At 40.0% G+C, this 20,476-nt stretch overlaps 1 protein-coding gene across 4 annotated transcripts in view; it reads left to right on the top strand.

Annotated features, from left to right (window-relative positions):
• EPB41L4B (erythrocyte membrane protein band 4.1 like 4B) overlaps nt 1-20,476 on the top strand; it is a 169,153-nt gene that overhangs the window by 6,799 nt on the left and 141,878 nt on the right. Inside the window, exon 1 of one of the 4 annotated variants that reach the window (XM_046935212.1) lies at nt 11,961-12,020. The exons of the other annotated variants lie outside the window; for them this stretch is intronic. The gene's annotated coding sequence lies outside the window, so the exon portion shown is untranslated. Of the gene's footprint in view, nt 1-11,960; nt 12,021-20,476 lie in introns of those variants that run through there. 4 annotated transcript variants of the gene reach the window in all.

Here is a 20,476-nt window from a genome sequence, read left to right as displayed (position 1 = left end):
TTTTCTCCTCACTGTTTTCCCAGTCTGTAAGAGGAGCTGTCTTTGCATCCCCTGTGGAGGATCTCTTCTGGGAGACACTTGAAAGAGCTCTAGAGGTCTGCTTTCCTTCTGTTTGGGTCCTTCAGCATTGCTCTCTGTCCCATCCCTTCCTGCCCATTTAGATTGTTTCTGTGGTTCTCTACAGTTGTCAGAACTTTGGAACTCCTTTCTGTGCAGTTCCTTCCCGCCAAAAGGCATTTTCACAGCTATCGGTAGTTACACCAGAATGATAAAGTCAACAGCTGTTACCTGTACATACAGTGTTGCTGGATTAGTATTTTATGTTACTTGAGAAACAGATTCTTTTGTTTTAATATGTTTTCCAATACAGACTACATTCTTTTTTCTTTCCACGTTGTCTTAGAAATAAAAGGGTTGGAGGGTAATGAAGTGCTTAGAGTGACCATCTGCTCTTTATTTGACTTGCTATTTCTATTTATTTCTCTGTATCAGTTTAAATATGTCCTGGACCATTAGCTATATTATGATGGATTATTTGGAAATCTTTGTTGAAATGCCAGGCTCAGGCTCCAGCTATGAAGGATATTAAGAGTTAATTCATCTTGGCTGATTACATTTTTGTTCTACTCAGATGGAGACCAGTTTATTCCCTTGTTGTTAAGGAACCACAGATAGGTAATTCAAAAATGCCTAATGTCTCTTAAGTAGTTTTCTGAGAAATGTGTTGACTTGAGATCTTACTGTATTCTGTGATATTAATACATGTGGTGCAACTTATATGACAAGTAGATGTTGGAAATCCTAGTGGAGGATCCTATCTTTTGCTTGTGAAATATCATAGGTAACTCTGCACAGACACATGCGGAGCCTAAGCCCTTTATTTTGAAGAATCTGGACTCATGAACATAGCAGCATCAAATATACAATTAGAAAAGCACTGTGTTATGACTTGAGGATTGTGACCTGTAGTTAAATAGGTGTTATTTTAAAGGTTAACTCACCCAAGGATAAATCTGCTTGTGGCTGTTTGAAAACAATGCTTTTTATTTTCGTTTTATTTTTATAGTACTATTAATTATTGTATGTTTTATTTCCTCCAGTATTTTTGGTATATTATGTATGTATTACAAAATGTGCACTTGAGAGATTTCTCTAGCTTAGCAGGCTTAGCTTCCCATTTTTTCAGCTGAAAGTTTCTTACTTGGCACGTTTCAGTACCTGGAGTGTTATACATCAGGTATTAGACTGTAAGCAGTTTATTTGTTGCATTAAGCTTCAAAATTATCCTATGCTACAGACGGATGCATAATCTGCTAATATTGACAGACAAAATAAGCCTGCTAACTGCATCACACCTTTTTGGTTGGTGTTAAGTCTGAACAAAATTGCTTAATGTCCAAATGTTATCTGCTTCCAGTTTGCAAGTGAATATTTTCCCCATTCTTGAAGAAAATGAACAATTCTATTTGTTTTTCTTCCTTTTCTCCCTTGTTGCCCATCCAGTATCAGTCAAGGTTGTTTTCTGTCATTTAAATTTCTTGTGTACCTTGTTAGTCATTCCAGAAACTGTGATATATGATTCAAAATTGAGGGCCTGCATTTATGTAAAAAGACCAAAACCAAGAGCTTCTATTTTTACAAGCAGAACTGAGAACGCCAGTGCTGTGTACAATCGTCGTGTTGCAACAAAGATCACTATTCAGTGGAGATGCAAATCCACAGTATGTAGGTTTTGTATTCAGGCTACTTACTGAGTAGCAGTTCCTGAATAATGAACCTTCCATGAGTGCTTTGCTTTGAGAGATGATGATGAATGATGAGTGTGTTATCTCTTTGAATTAAGCAGAATAATTAAAGAGCAATATTCTTTAAAATAGGTTGTATTGCTCGGATAGGCAGTGCCCTGGAAGCGTGCTTTCCAGTGGACGGTATCCACTTACCTTCTGTCACACTGTGATCTTTGGGTTCTTGCCTGTATCTGTGTGAGTTGAGGCCTTCCTGTTGTAACAGTAGGGTGGGAAGAGCTGATTTAATAGAGCAGGAGTAGAACTTGTTTGCTGTGCAACAGACTTCTTTTCTTCTTCCTGCTGTTTCACGTATTGGGCACGGTTTATTTGTTTTCCCTTTCCCTGCTATTCACCTTGCAACCCTCTCTTTGTTGCTGTTTTGTCATGTTACGGACATCCCCTTTCCCTGGGGTGGAGTATTCCCAGCCTTGTTGCCTAGTCAGGAGATGTTACCTGTGCTTGGCAGGGCTTGGAACACCTGGCTGCAGGCTGCCTTGTGCAACTGGGTTTGCGTACCTTGCAGTTCTGCACTTGACTTCCAGTTAATTAAAGGTGTTAATCCTTTTTAATAAGGGGGCCTGCTTACTAAGAGGCTGGCTTAGGAATCAGCAGTGAAGTCATTCAGCGTCGACTGTAGTGAGATGCTTCTGCTTTGTGCTGGGTTCAGACTGATGGCTTAATTGTTGCAAAGAGTGGCCGCTTAAAGGAGATTTCTCTTCTTGAGTTAAGGATTTTTTTTATAGTTCAAAAGCGATCTTATATTTTAGGAGTGAAGTATATAAGGAAATAATCTGTACAACAAATATTTTTAATGGTTTTCTTACATTCACAATTAGAAACAAACAGATTATTCACTATCTTCACTTCTTTTTCCTCTTGAATTCCCTGAGCCAACCCCTCTTTGGTTGCTTAAAAAGGCTTTTTTTTCTCCTGTGTAGCATCTAGATGCAAGATTTCCATCATAAATTTATCCCGTAGTAAGGCCTTTCTGATGAGACTTCATTTGTGCCTTTAAAAAGTGAAGATGATTAGAAAATACAGGGAAGAGATGAGAGAAGTTTGAGCAGTTGTCTGTATATTAGCAAAAATAGGTTGAGGCTGATTACTGCGTTTCTCGGTTGGGAGTGGGAATAGAAAAATTCAATGCTGTGAAATGAGAACAAGCGCTTTTTGTTTGCTGCTATTGAAATTGGCCAACAGATGTTCTCATTTTACAGTTTGTGCTCAGATTTTGATGTATTTTCACATTAAGCACCCACCGTATTTTGGTTTATAACTTCATCATAAAGTGTATTTAAAAAAGTAGTTGAGCTAATTTGGTACGGATATTGCTTCTTTAAGAATATGGTTATGGCCGGACAGGGGGGACCTTGATTTCTATCCCTGCATTTTATAGTATTAGACACTGATGAAGTTAATCTTATTTTTGCAGACAGAACAGGTCATCTGGTATTTCCATCGTGATCAGTCTGAAGTATTGACACGTGAACTTGAAAGACGTGGGGGTTTTGGTAAACAAAAAACATTGGGTGGTATCTTGAAGGGATAGCCCTCCAGGTAAACTTTCTTTTGCTTTCAGGAAACAAGGCAAGCAAATGGCTAGCTTGAGAGAAAGGTAGGGTGATACTGAGCTGAAGAATACCAATTCCTATTCCTTGTGTATGCGTTAACCTCATTAGCAGACTGTTGCAGCCAGGGCTCGAGTAGCTCTGCCTCCTGGGAGCCACCAGCTGCAGGCGATGGGAAGCCTCCCGGTGCAGGCAGCTCATCCCTGCAGAGCAGCTCCCAGCACTGCCTCCCACACTCCTCCAGCGGTTCCTCCAGCTGTGAAGACCCAATACCCACAGGAAAACTTTTCACCCGATTCTCCTAACAGCAATTCAGTTTTTGCTGCCACAACGCTTCTGCCACTGTATTTCTCTCACCAACCTTTTTTATTAAAAAAACAAACAAACAACCACCTTATTTCCCTCTTGCACGCTTCAGTTTTAAGCAGTGTAGTGGCAGGCTTTTTTAAAGCATGGAATTTTGAGCACTTCAGCCGGTGTCTTATGAGCCTTAGAGAACTGCAGGTTTCTTGTACTAGTCTGTAAAGTATGACAATAATCTGCATTGTGGAGCTGACGCTAGTGAGATGGAGAGCAAAGCCTGTTTGCCTCTGTGGTTTTGTACCTAAGGTGAAAGCACTGATTGAAGACAAATGGCCAGATAGATGTCCCACTGCAATCCAGGAGAACATTGTCGTGATACAAAACGTCCCTGAAGGCAAAATGAGAAATCGGTGCGGTTTCAAAGTGATGAGGTGAGACCACTCTGTCTGCTTCCAAGAGCATCAACCTGCTTTGCTTGAGAAGTTTGTTCTGTAAACATCCCAACTCAGATAACATAAACAGGAGCAGGGATGTTGGTGGAAGTTCTTAGATGAACCAGGGGATGGAAGGCCGGGTGCAGGGCTGATGAGGAAATGTGTGCTGTGGAGTATACTTCTATTTCTGTCCTATGCAGAGACATAACCTGCAGTGCCAATAAACTTGGAGTGGTTCTATAGCTGAAGGGTAAGTTATAAATGTAGAAACGGGCACCACAGTTACTGCTGGGAGGCAAGCATGCAGCTTTGGTTTCAGATCTAAATGAATTTATGATGTTATTCAAAATGACATTTGTATCTTAAAAAGCACTTTTGAGACTGTTGGTTCCTGGTGGCATAAAAAAGCAGGCTTGATGTTTAAGGTAGCTAGGATTTATGGCACCTATTATTTTTGTACTCTTTGTGCTTGAGCAAGTAGGTAGGGAGATAGTTCCCTTATGGCTTGACTAAGTGAATGCGTACTTACATATAGTAACAGGATCACATTGCTCTTGCTTCTGTTTCTGCAAGCAGTTTTTAAAAGGGAACTATGCTAGAATGAAAGGTTTGCAGAACATCGCTGGTAGGATTACTATTACTTATTTGTGTCTTTTTTTCTTCCTTTCTCTTCTGTGAAGGCCTGTCAATTTTATTGCTGCTTGCGATAGTGCCACCTCATTTGCTATATGAGGAAATGTTACTTCTGCTAAGTGGCTGGCAGAGGTTTCAGCTATCTTCGTTCTCATTTGTTCCTACTTGTAACATCTTTTGTTAAGGTTGTTACAGTTACGTTAAATGGGAGTTAACTGCCTCTTCTTCCTTGGTGTCATTTAGAATATTGCTCTTTAAATTATATGGGATAGTTAGTCATATGGATGACTGTAAAGGTGTGAGTCCTGAACTGTAGATTTATTTCAGGTCAGAGTGGGCCATTATGAACACTTAATCTGTTCTCTTCCCCTGACCAGTCTCTAGAACTCCTTTCAAAAAATGTTTCAGTGCCGTTCCGTCACTTTCTAGTGATGTCTTCCTTGGATTTAAATAGTTTATTTACTTTTAAGAGGCTGTAATGAGAAGCAGTTACTGCTTCAGGTTGTATATGGATTCTTAAGAAAAATAACAAGTTTTTAAATATATCTGGTATATTTATGATCCTTGTTATCCCCTCTCTTAGTCAGGGCAGGCTTGTGATGAAGAGACCTGTGACTATGGGAAAAATACTCTCCATAGGAATCATAGAATCATAGAACGGCCTGGGTTGAAAAGGACCATAATGGTCATCGAGTTTCAACCCCCCTGCTATGTGCAGGGTAGCCAACCACCAGACCAGGCTGCCCAGAGCCACATCCAGCCTGGCCTTGAATGCCTCCAGGGATGGGGCATCCACAGCCTCTTTGGGCAACCTGTTCCACTGCGTCACCACCCTCTGTGTGAAAAACTTCTTCCTAATATCCAACCTAAACCTCCCCTGTCTCATTTTAAGACCATTCCCCCTTGTCCTATCACTATCCACCTTGTAAACAGCCGTTCCCCCTCCTGTTTATATGATGTCTTCAAGTACTGGAAGGCTGCAGTGAGGTCTCCCGGAGCCTTCTCTTCTCCAAGCTAAACAAGCCCAGTTCCCTCAACCTTTCCTTGTGAAATTCCCATGCAACTCACCTCTTAGTCCTACCTTTATTCTAAATAGATAAAAAGAAATTTGATTTTCAGTAGCCTCTCAAACTCAGAATTACTCTTGGTATCTTATTTGTGACTGTGCTGATGTGCTGAAATGCTCGGACATTTGAGCTGAGTGCAGTAACGTTATTATAATGGTTCGTGAATGTTACATGAAATGGCGTTACTCTATTCCTAATGTTGCCTTCTTATGCATTCAGGGCTCATGTTTACTTCCTTGGCTGCAGTGTTATACTGAGAGCTCATGTTCGTTTGCTTTTCTGTTACCCCAGAGTTCCTACAGCGCTGCTTAAATCCAGGGCACTATCTTCGACCTAATGAGCGTGACCAAAACTCTTGTTTGCATGCATGACCTGTGGCTTCACCGATTTATGCTACAGTGTGTTGATGCAATCCTGCATCCCCCAAAGATGCGAATTAGTCCGTGCAACCAATGAGACCCATCAACTTTTGCTACCGTGCTGGTTTGGTGAAGTTGAGCAGCAGTGATTTTATTAACTCTTTCACAGTGGAAACCGATGTTTGCGAGCAGAACAGAACACTTCAGGATTGCACTGTGCACCGTGCTGTTGGCTGGCTGCTTTCCCCGTTGCCCTTCCTCATTGTTTAAGTTGCCTTTTTTTCGTCTACGCGCATCTATTTCAGGAATGCTTACCCTTATTTTTGCCCAGGTCTCTCTTGGGCATTATGAGCAGCTCTTGGCTTCTTTTTCCCATCCTTGTGCAGAAGTCAGGCCCCTGCCCTTTCAGCTGTGTTGCCATGCTGAAAGCCAGCTCAGGGATCAGGTCCAGGTATGTTTCACTCTAAAGATGCTTTTGCAGCACTGAGTGTCAGAAATACTTTCTGTTTAAGGTATGGTACAAGAAAGGGACCAAGCAAGCAGAAAAATCTGACAGAGGGTGTGGGAGCTCTTTAAGGCAGAAGTGCAGTGAAAGCCTGTGTTGTTGACCTGGGGCTTGCGGGTGTAAGTAATCACTTTAGGAATGGCTGATTCATGTACTCAGTACTCTCATAGCTTGACTGTGGGAATGTTCCTTACCTGCACCAGTAGAGTTGGCCAGCTTAGTATGAAGTGAACAAGAGATATTTAGCTGCTGCACGGTGGGACTCAGTGATGGAAATAGTAGCAAGCAGCTCAAGTTCGATCTCGAAGAGCTGATGATCAGTGCCTAAGTCAGATGTCTTGTGGAAACCTATTATTCTGAGGTTCTTTATTGTTGTTATTTAATAAATGTGCAGTCATATGGAGGAAGAAATTACTCATTTTATGAGATTTAATTTTCTTCAAACCACTGAGTGGTTTAAATCATGTCATCTAATTTATTCCTGACTGGACCCAACTGTCTAGTTTCTTTTTATTTTTCAGAACCTAATAGAGAGCCAGAAGTGATGAGAATAATAAGGCTGATGCTGAAGTTAGAAAGATTCTAAGGATTTTAGAGAGTCATTTTTTTTTCTGGGCTCCACCGGTGGAGTTTCAAATAGAACCAATTGCAAGTGAAATGAAAGACAACTGTGCTGCTGAGGGAACACAATACTGCTTTACGCAATGATTGGATGTCAAACCTATCAGTGATCCACAGATTTAAAGCTGCCTGAGTTTATTGCTGTTTTTTGTATGTAAGTATTCCAGAAATGAATCTTGATACTAGTACAAACAGTCATTCTTGATCATGAGGGAAGTGGAAATATACCACATTTGAACTGAAATGTCTAATTCCTGAATTATTTTTTTAGCCTCTCATTTGAAAATTACCCAATTAAAAGATGTCCTTTTTTCAAAAATATATTTGGTTTAAGAACGTGACATAAAACTGCATTTCTTAAGCAGTAGATGGAAGATTATGTCTTGAAGGCACTAAAGGACAGTTCTGAATCATGTTAAAAAGAATTCCAGTGCGAAATGTGCTTTTTACCTTCAAATCCACAAGTTACATTAGATAGACAGGTTTCAACTAGAATGACAACTATTCTAAACATTTGAATAAACACGCTCTTTGTTTTGTTTTGCATTTCTCTGAGAGAAAAAACAAGAGAATTATTTTGCTTCAGTATTTCCTTTCTTATGACCAACCAGTTGCATTCTTCTTGAGCTTGTGGAATGAGCCCAGTTTGGAAAATGCTTGAGAAAACAGAGTTCCCGGGCCACCTGGTGCTTCTCTGTGTATGTGTCTCTGCATGCAGCTGAAGTCAGGGACATTGTGCTGAAATCCTCTGAGTGTGGTGCCATGCAACTGCAAGGTGAGCGAGTGAATTGGAGCTCAGGGTCTGGGAAGCCAAAGGTGAATGTGTATTGACCAGCAGGCTAGAAGCTGCTATTGTCAGCCATCCTGAGTAAAGATTTCCAATTTAAGATTCAACTTATTTTTCAATTTCATTTATTTTTAGCTGTAGGCATTTGTTGCTTCTCTTGTGGCTCTCCCAGAGCTTCCTTGGAGATGTTCTACTGTCTGTGTTGTAAGGTGACAATGTTGGTAATCTCCTGAACAGAAGGATTTGAGACTTTGATAAACAGCTATAAAAAGATTACCAGAGATTGCTTAAGATGTCATTGCCTTCAGCTATCTTGCTCTGTGAGTAAACCGGCAGGAGGATGTGTGTGTCAGTATTTTAGCCTGTCAGCTGGAGAACCTAATATGAGTTTAAACCACAAAATCCTGCGCTGCAGAGTCAGAAATGACAGTATGTTTTGTGCAGTGGAGTGAAGGATGGTCTTCAGCAGAGCCATGGCAGTGTGCTGTGCACAGAGTACTGCTCTGTTCAAGAGCTCCAGCAAGATTTGTCAACCTGAGTGTCCACCTTAATAGAAAGTCTACTCTTGTAGCATGCTTCATTGGTGTGGAGAAACATCCTTTGCTCTTGTGTTCCCATGAGCTCGCTGTTTCAGTTGCCAGTTGTCATGGGAGTTGAGCACTGTTCTGGTTCTCTAAAGAGCTGGGAACAGCAGTTGCTTGTCCTGCCAACTTCTTGGTATGATTTTTGGGATGGTTATTCTACATCCACAGTGTTATTCTCCAGGGATTTTTTTGTCTGGAAGGCCTCTGCAAACTGCTACAAATGTATTTCAGAAGCAGATTTTGAGTTTTATACTGGCCAGAATGGGACCTCAACCTATATGAGAAATGAGCTCTTCACTGGACTGATAAACTGCAGAAACATAAGACATACTGTGTAGAAGTCACATAAAGCTCCCTGACCAGCACGAGATTGAGGAAATTAGTTTAGCTGTAGTGCCTTTTTATCTGGACTTTGTTCTAGAAGCAGAATTTCACCTTGCACAAATAATGGAAGTTGACTAAAGGTATTGCAGTGTTACAGTACAAAGTTCCTTTTGCTTTAATTTCTTTATGGTATGAGATTGAAGTGATTGTCTTGCGGGAAACCTTGTAGGGTGGAGAAGATGAACTTTCCTTGGAGAACACCCTGAGGGAATCTCCCTATAAGACAATATTAAAAGCTCACAGCTTTTTATGTGAAGCTGTCCACAAAGAATTTGACAAAGAACAGTGCTAAAGTACAGAGGAAGATAATTAGCAAGATATGGTTCTACCTATGCTACAACCAATCTATATAGGTTATAGGTATTCTAAGTATGTATTGGTGGCTTGGTAAAGTTGTACACTTGAAGTCACAGAAAGCCAAACACTTGTGATGAACTTCTCAAGTTTGTGGATGAAATTTTGTTGGGCATTCCCCTGCCCAAAGGCTTAGTACTTCATAGGTTCTACTTTGTGTAGTACTTTGTAGGGTGGAGAGGTGGGGGAAGGGAGGCCCTTCAAAATTAAGTCCTCTGCTTTGCAGCTTGTTAAGTGCTTCTGCCTATCTGAAATTGGAGAAATAAAGTCCATCTGCTTTTGACAAAGTGTGTGCATGAATTCATACATCTGACACGCAAATTAGTAGTTCATTCAATCAGGGTAAAACAAAATAGGAAGTTTAAATGCAATATTCATATCCTGTGTATCACAAAAATACTTTCATATAATTTATTTGCTAATTTACTATTAGTAAATAGTTTACTATTAGTAAATAGTAATATAGTAATTAACTATTACTGAAGTATAATCTTAACATACGCTTTGTAATAACTGTGTGTTTGAAGGTAGGGGAGTGATTTATCTCAATGTGCTTTTTGTTAGAACTGTACTGACCTGAAGAGTTGCTAAAACCCTGTGGCTAAGCTCCTTACTTTCCTCCAAAAAAGAGAACTTTTCTCTACTTATTGCTGATGCTGCTTACGTGAATTTAAATTTAAATATGAAACCTTACTGTCCTGAGTTGGGTGTCTCTCCGCCAAGCAGCTAAACACTGATACCTGAGGTTAATCCTCTTGTACTCGCAAAATCCATGCTAGAAGTGGTGTGTGCTAGGCCCCAAGTGTAGAAGCCCTATAGTGCTTCCTGCACTATATTTGGTGGGTAGCTGCAGAGTAGAAAGCACTAAAATTCTTGTTGATTCCAGTGTTTTAATCAAATCATCTTTAAATGCTTTTTCAAGGACGGTCTGATTCTGGAAAGACCGGAAGTACTCCAGAACTGGATGATGTTAATTGAAGTTTACAATAAATCAGAGGCGAGGAGAAACAAATTCCTTTTATTCCTTTTATACCTCTTTTCTTCTGTCCTCAAACCAATTATTATTAAAGTTCAACCCGAGCATTCATGTTAAACTTTCTTCTTTTTTGATACTTTTAGTATGAAGTTTACATCGAAAATGATTGTGGTGTCATCAGTTTCACATTTGCTGTCAGCATTACATGTATAACCTGAATAGTTAGGTGTCTATATATGAGGGTAACAGATCGAACAGAACTTAAACGATATATTTTCACTTTTCATTCTTTCTGTGTGTTCCTCAGCGGTCTTTGAAAGACATGGATGTTCTGTCTTGATATGTAAAGCTCTAAGTATCTCCCACGTGCTCACCTGCACGACTGTCATCATGCTGATGGAAGAACCAGCTGTTTTACTTGGACAACTCTTTTGAATCAGCTGCACCTCTACTGGCTGGTATATTCAAGACTGTTAATGTGACCAGTGCTGTAGTGGATCTCTGTCCTAGGATGGCTCTTACAGAGCTATCCTGCTTTCACCAGTGATTGTCCTACTTGCAGCACAGTTCTGTGCTTCTTATTTCATCCTCTGCATTGGAAATGCTCTCTGTGGTCTGGCATACCAAGCTCATAGCATTTTGTTTTCCAGCCTAGTGGACAGAATGTTGTAAACTCGTTCTGGTGGACACTTGGCAAATAAAGTATGGTTCAGTCTGTCATGTAGCAGAGACCTACGTGGTGCTTTGAAATTTGGTTCTTTGGCATGCAGAGTTCATTGGATGGTGGATAAGGATTTGGTTACACTGTTCTTCAGTCTTCTGGTGAATAAGACAATCTGGAAGCCAGTTGTTTTTGTCTTTTTAAGGCAACAAAATCAAGAAAAAGCATTCAGGTGGGTTAAACCCGTTTTTAAAACCCTAGTAATATTTGGATTTAGTTAAATGGAATGTTAAGCATTAACACATGAAAAGATTAATGGTAAAAAAAGGTTAGAAACAGAACAGCTTATAGAGATCCATGTAAACCAGTGATGGTTTGCATTTTCCTAAACAAAGATGAACTTCTATTTGTATTGAATGTAGAGGTTGCATTAACCTACTGGAAGCCTGTGCAACTTATTGTAATCTGTTTATAAGAGTAAGAAATAACGCAACAAACTGTGTATGCTCGCTCAGCATTCCTGACAGAAGAATGACATGCCTTCAATTTGCTGTATGATTTCTGGAAAAAAGATTTAAAAATCCTAAGATCATCATATGTAGGTTTTCCCCACTCCAGGGAGTTTGGAAATGTTTGATAACATGCACAGAAGTAGGTGTAAATGTAAGATGTTGGAAGTTTGTAAAGCCTTTTCTTTCTAATAGATAAACATTTGAATGAAATTACTGCTTTCCTCAGTGATCTCACGTTCACAGAATGCAGTAACTTGATGTTTTTACTTCAAAAACGTCCAAATGCACCTGTTATTCAAAAAAGCTTAATTATGTATGCTTTGTGACTATCTAGTGATCTGTTTTGAGTTGCCATGACTCATTTGGGGATAGGCTGTGATGACAAACCAAACTCATGACACTTACCAACGTTTGGCTTTTACCTTCTCTTCCTGAAGATGTGCTCTTCACGTGTATTTTTAATGACTGCTTCCTGACTTTCTATCGTAAGTTGGTGCATTCTGTGCTTGCTTTGGGCAAAGGAAGTTCCAAGTACAGCTGTGGGACCTAAAGATATGCAGAGTGATTAAAAACTTATTTCTAAAACAGTAGATGAATAAACTGGCAGCGATACCTAGCACAGTGCTGGGAAAACAGACCTAAAAGCAAACCTGGGCTTGGGAAGGTAAGAAATGATGAGTTATTTAATTAGCAGAAAGTGTTGCCGCTTGTTTTTCCAGTGTAGATAATGTACTTGTTTAGTCTGAAGAGAGTTGTGGAAGAAGAAGGGAAAGGCTTGTGGTCAAAGACGTACCTGAACTCCTGAAACAAATGCGGGCAGTCTTATTAGGGTAATCTCCGATGATCAAATAATAGCCAAATGATTTCTGTTTGCCTTTGTTACAGAGATTCTGTCATAGCCAGAGGATATTTTCTTTATCTGAGTGGAGTTTAGTTGTCTTGCTTGCATGTGTAGCACAAGGTGGTTTGTTTATTTATTGATGTTGAATTTTATTCTGCCATTACTTTTTAAATCAAAGTTGATAGAAGGTTTCTGGAAGTGTAAAGGTTGTTCTGTAGTGTAAAGGTTGGAAACCTTGCGCTAATTTAAAATGTCACAGGAATGAAAGAGCAATAAAAAAAATAAGGGAAGGACAAAGGCAATAAGAATGTGACTTTGGTAGTTGGCTCCAGCATGTACACACCTTTAATAGCTCCACGTCACGAGCTCTCTGTTGACAGTGATCACCTCGCTGAACTTCTGCCAGTGTCACTGAATGAAGCATGACTCGGGCTTCATAGCTAATCACACTGATTTTTGCGTTCTGCTAATAAGAAATCCAGTGAAGATCTGAATCTGTAACGTATTTAAATCCTGGCTTGTTTGTTTGTTTTCCCCTTGTGCTCTCTGCCTCCTACAGTTATTGTGAGATCTGGTAGCAAAGGGGTGTTTTTTTCAACAGCTGTGTGAAATTTATAAGTTGAGCGAAGATGAGTGCGATGTTATGTCGTGAACTAATTGAGATGACTGTGCTGTTTGACCTCTGAAACGAAAAATTCTGCCTGCCCAAAGTGAGCAAGAAGGAAAGTATTTAATAGAGTGCAGTATATGAATAAGATCACGACTTCAACAAATACAGTTCTCCTACGGTGATTTGAAAAGCAGTAGTAGCTTATCCAGAAAACACCACGCATTAAATGCTGTTATTTATATTGTTCATTTAGCATGAGAGCCAATTTTCAGATAAAGGAAGTTGATGGGAACAGATTGAGGTCAACGGAGTTTGTTTTATTCCTGATGTTTAAGGGATTATGTTCGTTTAGTTCACGTTGTAAGGCTTTTGCTGGGAAAATGCATTAAAGACTAAATGAATCAACGTGATCAGTTCTATTCAATAGGCTAAAACATCCTTTTTGTCTGCATTATTTATGCATTAAATTGGAATGCTTGCTTGCTTTGCACAGATTTTCCAAAGTTATATGTATACATAGTAATTAAAACGCAGCCAATTTAAAAGGCACTATTAAACCTAAGAATGCCAGGTTTGAGGAAACCATGTGTATGCTGTTGCTGGAGAAATGTGTCATTTGAATTGAGAATGAAGCCTCCATTGAAAGCAAGTGAACTAGGAAAGAACCGATCCAGCTGTAGTATAAATGGGTCTTAGAAATAGCTGTAAGAGCAGCATTCATTCACACTGCAAACTTCAGATGAATGCTTGTGACACTGTAAGTATATTTAACTGTTGCGTGATGGTTTTATTTTTTCTGGGAGCGTGGAGTGGGGACATGGGAGGCGGGGGAGGAAAGGTATGTTAGGGAAAGTTGTCATGTGTCCCCTTAAGTCAAGGAATCTGAGTTGATCTGCTGGCCTGCTTTCGGTTTTGATATTAATGAGTGGGTTTTGAAGTGCTTTTTAAATAGAGGCTGGTGGTGAAAGTGTGTCATTGCTAATGTGTCATGTCCCAATGTCATTAGGTATTTTTACCTTCATGGATCCATTTTTGTTGATGTACAATTTGGGCATACTGAGATTACGTTCTTTTTGCCCAGTAGCATCATGTATGTAGCCTATATGCTGCTGCACTGCCTTCCTTGAAATCATGTTTCAGACCCTATTCCATTCTCGTTACTGATCCCCAGGAGGAATATGACTCCACAACACTGTGCTTAAAACTCAGGAAGATGCAGCTAAAACTTCTGGACAAAACCAGAGTGAAATTGGTATTTCAGAGTTTATTGTGGTGCTAACAGGCTGGGACCTGCTTATTCCAGTGCTCACCCTTGTCAGGAGGCAAGCAGGCAGTGCAAACAATAGTATTGCAATAGGCCTTTCACCTGTGCTGAGCAAACAAAGGCCTGGTGGACTATTTTGGCAGATGATATTCAACTGTGATGAATTTCTCTTTGTAGTTCAGATTGGCATAGATCTGTTTGTCCATACAGGAAATATGCTTTGCGCTTTAAGGCAAATATTAAGCTTCAGACTTTGTTGTCTCAGTCTTCTTTCTGCCTGCTTTTTTCAGTAAGTTTATTAGGGGAGGAAGAGAAGGATTTAAGAAAGTAAGGAGTCAGTAGTCTACAGCCATGTAGCAGTCTACAGCCTGATCCTCAGATTTGCCATCTTCTGTTTTGGAAACAAGGTTATTAAGAGAACAGACGGAGAGACCTGCATCACGCAGCAGAAACCTTTTGCAGATCTGCATTACTGCAGGTGTCTGAGCTCATCCCTTATATGTCACTATTAGAAATTTTCTTAGAGGGATGTCTTATGCTAGCTCCTATTCCCACATTGAGCAACGTATGTTTTATCATTATTACAGCCTGCAAAGTAAGCCTTTTTTGAGCTTTGCAAATGTGCTGCTATCAGTTGCTCACTGAAATAAACTGAAGAGCTAGAAAAGCCACTGTCTGCTGTAGCTGCTGGGGTTAAGGTGCAGCTGTGATCCTTCTATCTCTTTTCCTTCCCTCTCTAGTTACTTAGAATGTTGGTTTCATTGCAGTTGCATGAGAAAGTCAGTTGTGCTCGTATTCTTCCCTGAGTCACTTCTAGGCCTAGGATATCTTTAGCTCTGTTAGATTTGCTGGTACGAAAATCATGAACAAACAAAGCGACTGCTAACATAGGTGTTCTTTTGCATTTCTAAAAGGAGGCCTGGCAGCCTCTGTTTGCATTCAAAATGAGTAGGTGTGCAATGGAGGTCTGTAGGGCAACTGCTGCATGCTGAGTATTTCTTTCCCCAGTAATTTAGCAGCTGCTCAAATTTGGGAGCTCAGTTCTTTTGGTCATATTTAGGTATCTAAAGGTAGCTAGGACTCAACAGATTCTTATATTGCAAATGTTGAGATTTACTATTTGTTGCCACAAGTGGGATGTGAGTAGGCAGAATGTGAGGGAACAGCTCTTACACAACCTGTGGTTGTATGGACTGTGTGTGAGTTTTACTTGGCTTGCATTCCTCCCCCACCCCCCCCTTTTTTTCAGCAAAGTTGATGCGGAGATATGAAGCGAGGGAAGTAAGACAGTGGAGACTAAGCTAATTTCATTGATGTACGCGCATCTGGGCTGACTGAAGCTCCAGAATGCACACATCTGCCCAGATGAGCAGGCTTCGTGGACAGTGCTGGCTGGGTGCCGTCTAAAAAAAGTCAGATGCTTTCCTGGAAGAAGTGGAATCCAAGGAGAGAGAGGTGGTTTCCCGACGGAAACCCTTACTGAAGACAGGTAATGATGGGGTTCTTCCTTCTTGCATATGAAGTGACACCATATTCTGCTTTTTCCAAAAGTGAGTGAGAGCATGTGGTGCAAGCAAGTATCAAGGGGGAACGCAGATTCAGAACAGAGGGATGTTACTGAGCGCTGAAACCAGAATGAGGCTTTGGTTCCCTTCTTTTCTGTGTGCCTGCCTTTTGGTAAACATGAGAACCGCTAGCGAAACTTTGCAATTCTAAACCTGTACCCAAACTCTTTGGTATATGCCTTTTCATGTCATATGTAATCTACTATACGGTAATTTTCTATCCAGAGCATAACAGAAACACATCATAATTCTTATGCTAATTTTATTTCACAACCAATTCCTGGTATATGCAGATCCTCATGGAGAGGCTTAGAAAAAATCACAGCACTGTCCACACAAAATTGATTTCTCAGCGTATAACCTTGGGTGTTTGTCACAAATGGTGCCTTAGGCAAGAAATGAGCAGAGGCACCAAGTTTGTGATGTTGAGGTGTGGTTTCAGATCCTACGTTCGTACTTAGCGGATAGATTTTAATGTGTTTCAAGATGAGCTGAATATTTCTAGTTATGCGCTTTGACAAATCTCCAGCAAGTTTGCTGTGTATCTATGTTCTGATGCATATGGGAGGTAGTAGTACAAACACTTCTATCTTTTATTAAGTATCTGCCTCTATAAATAAAACATTGCTGAAACCTTCCCAAAAGGGTGTTTTTTGGGGGTGTTTTTTTTTTTTTGAGTTAATTTCTCTCCTGTTATATGTAATATCAGGATATGTGTCTTGTTCAGTAAATGAAAGGTAAATGAATTAATGTTCTGCTAGGAAGATCGTCAGTTTTCTTGGAGGAGTTAGTTAAATGAGGTTCTTTCCTCCTTTCCTCCTCTCAAAGAAGGCTAAATTAATGAATGCTTTCATACCAACCTTTAGGTATGGAATCTTAATTTCAGCTTAAATGCGACTGGAATGTTGTTTGTTCTTGTGCACTCTCTTGTGTGTCTGTGTGCATGCGCATCTGTGCCATTTCAAGACAGGCATTTATGCTGCAGCTCTTACTACTGACATCTGTTTTGATTCCTGTATGTTTCTTTTTCTACTCCCCTATGACATCTGCTGGAGAGAGTTGCTTAGTTTCTAAATGCAATTTTGATGATAACTCATTTTGGTGAATTTCTTGGCTTCCTCAAATGTATTAAGAAGCTGCACTACTGGAATAAAGGACATTTAATATTTATGTGGAAGGTAAAGAGTTACATTTTTTTTCTGAATACAATCTTTTTTTTCCCCAAAAGCTGATAGTAGTTGGTTGAAAGGCAGTTGAATAACTTTTTTTTTTTGCTTTCATGTATGAAAGAACTATTGAGATAATTAGAGAGCTATAGGAATGATGACATACCTAGCAGAGTTGAATATCTTTTTTTACTACAATAAGTGGGAAAGATATGGAATGCTTTGCAACCAGTGGAGGTGCTAAAATCTCAAACAGTAGTAGTTAAGTTTCAGTAAAATAGGACGTTTTGAGCATGGAGAAACTGACCTGATCGCTTGTAATAAAGCAGAAGTGCTTGCAATGAAAGCTGAACCCACATTCCAGGATTATCTGATGTGAATTGTCAAGAAGCATTCCTCATGCACTGAAGGAAACACAAACTCAGTACTATGAAATAAACTGTAACAAAGCAGGCTTCTACCAGTCAAAGCTTGCTCATAACAGAGAGTAGTACACAGGAGAAACTAATGTAGAAAGAATCATTATGAACCTGCGTTTCTTCATCTGAGTTTTGAACGTTGAAACAGCAGAGTGATAACTGAGAATTTGCTTCCGTACTGGGAACCAGATAGACATGCTCAGTGACCCAGAATAAAGAACATTCTTACGAGCGGTAAAATTGAGAGCAAGTACAGCTTTTTATAAACTGTGTTTCCGCTGACATGATCTGAACTCTCTGCAGACTTAATTGAAAGCAGCATAGACCTCTGCCTGAGCTGTGTGTTGTTTACATCTCAAAGCATTGCAGACAGCTGGTTAACAAATTGGGAAAATAAGGGACTGAAGCAATAGTGAAAGACAGGGCTTAAAATTGGAAGAATGCCTCCCAGCGTCATTATTTCTGTAAGCTGTTGCCTTTATTTATTCTTCTATTTGAACCCGAGGTATAGCTGAAGGTTAAGTTGCTTGAAGGCTGGTGGTGTGTGCCCAAATTCCACTTAATTTCAGTTCAGCATATGCTACTCCGTGCTGCTTTGTAAATACCAACCTCTGTGCGTGTGTTTCTTCTTAATCTTGAAAGCATTTGTTTTGTTATGTTTGATCTTGGCATGCATGTGTATTAGCTCTCTGGTAGAGATGAGTCACTGAGACAGTGTACAAGTGCGGTGCTGTTTATCAAGTAGTAATTTCAGACTTCATTTAAATATATTTCATTTAGCTTGAAGGTGTGTGTGCCTTGAAGAACAGGCTTGACAAGATCTTGAAGTTGTAGCAAGGCATTACGAATGTGATTTGTAAGGAGTTTATTGCTCTTAAGAGTAGTATTGAGAGCTGTTGAAATGATGTGGAGAACAGAAGAAAGATGTGGTAGATAGTGAAAAATACGGAAGAGAATACTGAAAGGGCAAGGTATAAAATAAGATGGTGGGGAAACAGATTGCTCAAGTCAACCGTGTAAAGAAGTTCTATTTACGCTAAAGTTGAACTGCTGAGAAGGATGACACAGAACAAAAATTGTGAAATGGAGATCAAGAAAAAAGCAAGAAGAAGAGCGTTTCAGACTTTCTTTTAAACCATGCCTAAATACTCTATGGCATTTTTCATTCAGATGTGTGCACAGAAGAAATTTCAGTGGTTTGAACTGTGGTCCATCAGGACCTTCTTTTAACTTTGTTACTCCAAAGTCTTATGCAAAAGCACAGAAAGGATACATACCCTCTCTCAAGTTCTTCCCACAGTATTAGTATTGAGATAGAATCTAGAAAATGTTTAATCTATCTTCTTTTTGTCATGAGTCACGGATCAACTCATCCTTCATTATTTGGTAAGAAGTCTTACCTTCCTGTCCCTGTCACCTAAAGACAATTTGTGAGTCGTGCACTAGGAGAGGAACAACCCCATGCACCAGAATATATAGGGGGCAACCCAGCTGGAAAACAGTTTGGCAGAATGGTGTCCTGGGTGTCCTGATGAGTACCAAGCTGAACACAAGTTAGCAGTGTGTGCTGATATGCTGGGCTGCACTAGGAAAAATATTGCTAGCATGTTGAAGGAGGCGATCCTTCTCCTCTACAAAGCATTGGTGAGGCTGCACTTGGAGTGCTGTTCTGGGTCCCTCCAGTACAAAACACAGTGCTACCGGAGAGCCCAATGGAGGACCACAAAGCTGATGAAGGGACTGAAGCACCTCCCCTAGAAGGAAAAGCTGAGGCAGCTGAGACTGCTCAGCCTGGAGAAGAGGAGGCTCAGAGCTGAAGGGTGTGTCTCATCAGCTTGTAAAAACACCTGTAGGGCAGGCATGGAAGAAGTTGGAAGAAAGTTCTTTTCAGTGGTGCCCAGTGAGACGACAGGAGGCAGTAGGCACAGACTGAAACATAATAGTATGTAAATGTATGTAAATGTATGTAAATGATCATAATGTAAATGAAACAGGTGACATGAAATTAGGGTGACAGAGCACTAAAACAAGGTGCCTGGAAAGTTAATGGGAGTCACCATCCTTGAAGATGCTCAAAAGCTGTCTGGACATGGTCTTGGGCAGCCTTCTCTGGGTGGCCGTGCTTGAGTTGGGAGGGTTGGACTAGATGACCTCCAGTGGTCCTTCCTACTTCAACCATTCAGATTATGTTCCTAACATGAGCATTTTTTAAATAACCAAATTCTTGAGAATATCCAGGACTTCAAACTGCAAAGATATTTTGTGTCATAGAAATGTAAGTGATTGGTGTTTATTTGCCTGTGATTGTAGGTCATTAGTCAAATCTTTTTGGACCACTTGTCAATCATCCTCTTGCAAATCATCAAAGGCAAGAGATCCCATAAAATCCTTCGGTGTCCTGTCCTTTTGTCTTGCTGTTCTTACTAGTAAGGCTTCCAAGTCATCTCCTGCAAGATTAAACCTTCTTGTTCTATTCAGAACATGTGCACTGATAGCTGTCCTCTTGATAACGTGCTTTTGTATATTTTGTGTCATGGTTAGGCTGTGGGTTCTTAGGTGGTGAGGAGAATGATCTGTGGGCTTTTTTCTCTTTGCGCTTTTGTGACAAACATCCAAATAACTCTCATACTGTTCCTTATGAGCCTTATAATCCTTATTTGTTAAAACCATTATCCTTGCTGTCTCCTGTCTCCTGGGTACTTTGTCTTTATTTGTCTGTAGTTTAAAACTTGGAGTTCCAGGCTGAATATTGGATTCCAACTGTGATGCATTATTAGCGCCAAGGAACAGTAATTGCTTTCCAGACCTCACGGAATGTCTAGGATAACACTCTTCCTAGAAATGGAACTTGCTTCTGTTGGCAACAGTCTAGTTTTAGCTGTGTGCAGTTTTTAATGCACTGTAAGCTCCTCATTCTTCTCCATAGTAGTGCTTCATTGATTTATCTCCTTTGTATAGTATCTGTGTTTTTTTTTTAATTGTATAGTGTATTTATTTAAAACTCTTTTGGCTGATACTTGCTAGCAGTGATACTAGTGCATTTTTTAATTGTCGATTCAGAGTTTATTTTCGATGG

The sequence above is a fragment of the Gallus gallus genome, chromosome 2 (genome assembly GCF_016699485.2).
Source record: "Gallus gallus isolate bGalGal1 chromosome 2, bGalGal1.mat.broiler.GRCg7b, whole genome shotgun sequence".
Taxonomy (NCBI): Eukaryota; Metazoa; Chordata; class Aves; order Galliformes; family Phasianidae; genus Gallus; species Gallus gallus.
This window is presented reverse-complemented; position numbering and strand designations above follow the sequence as displayed.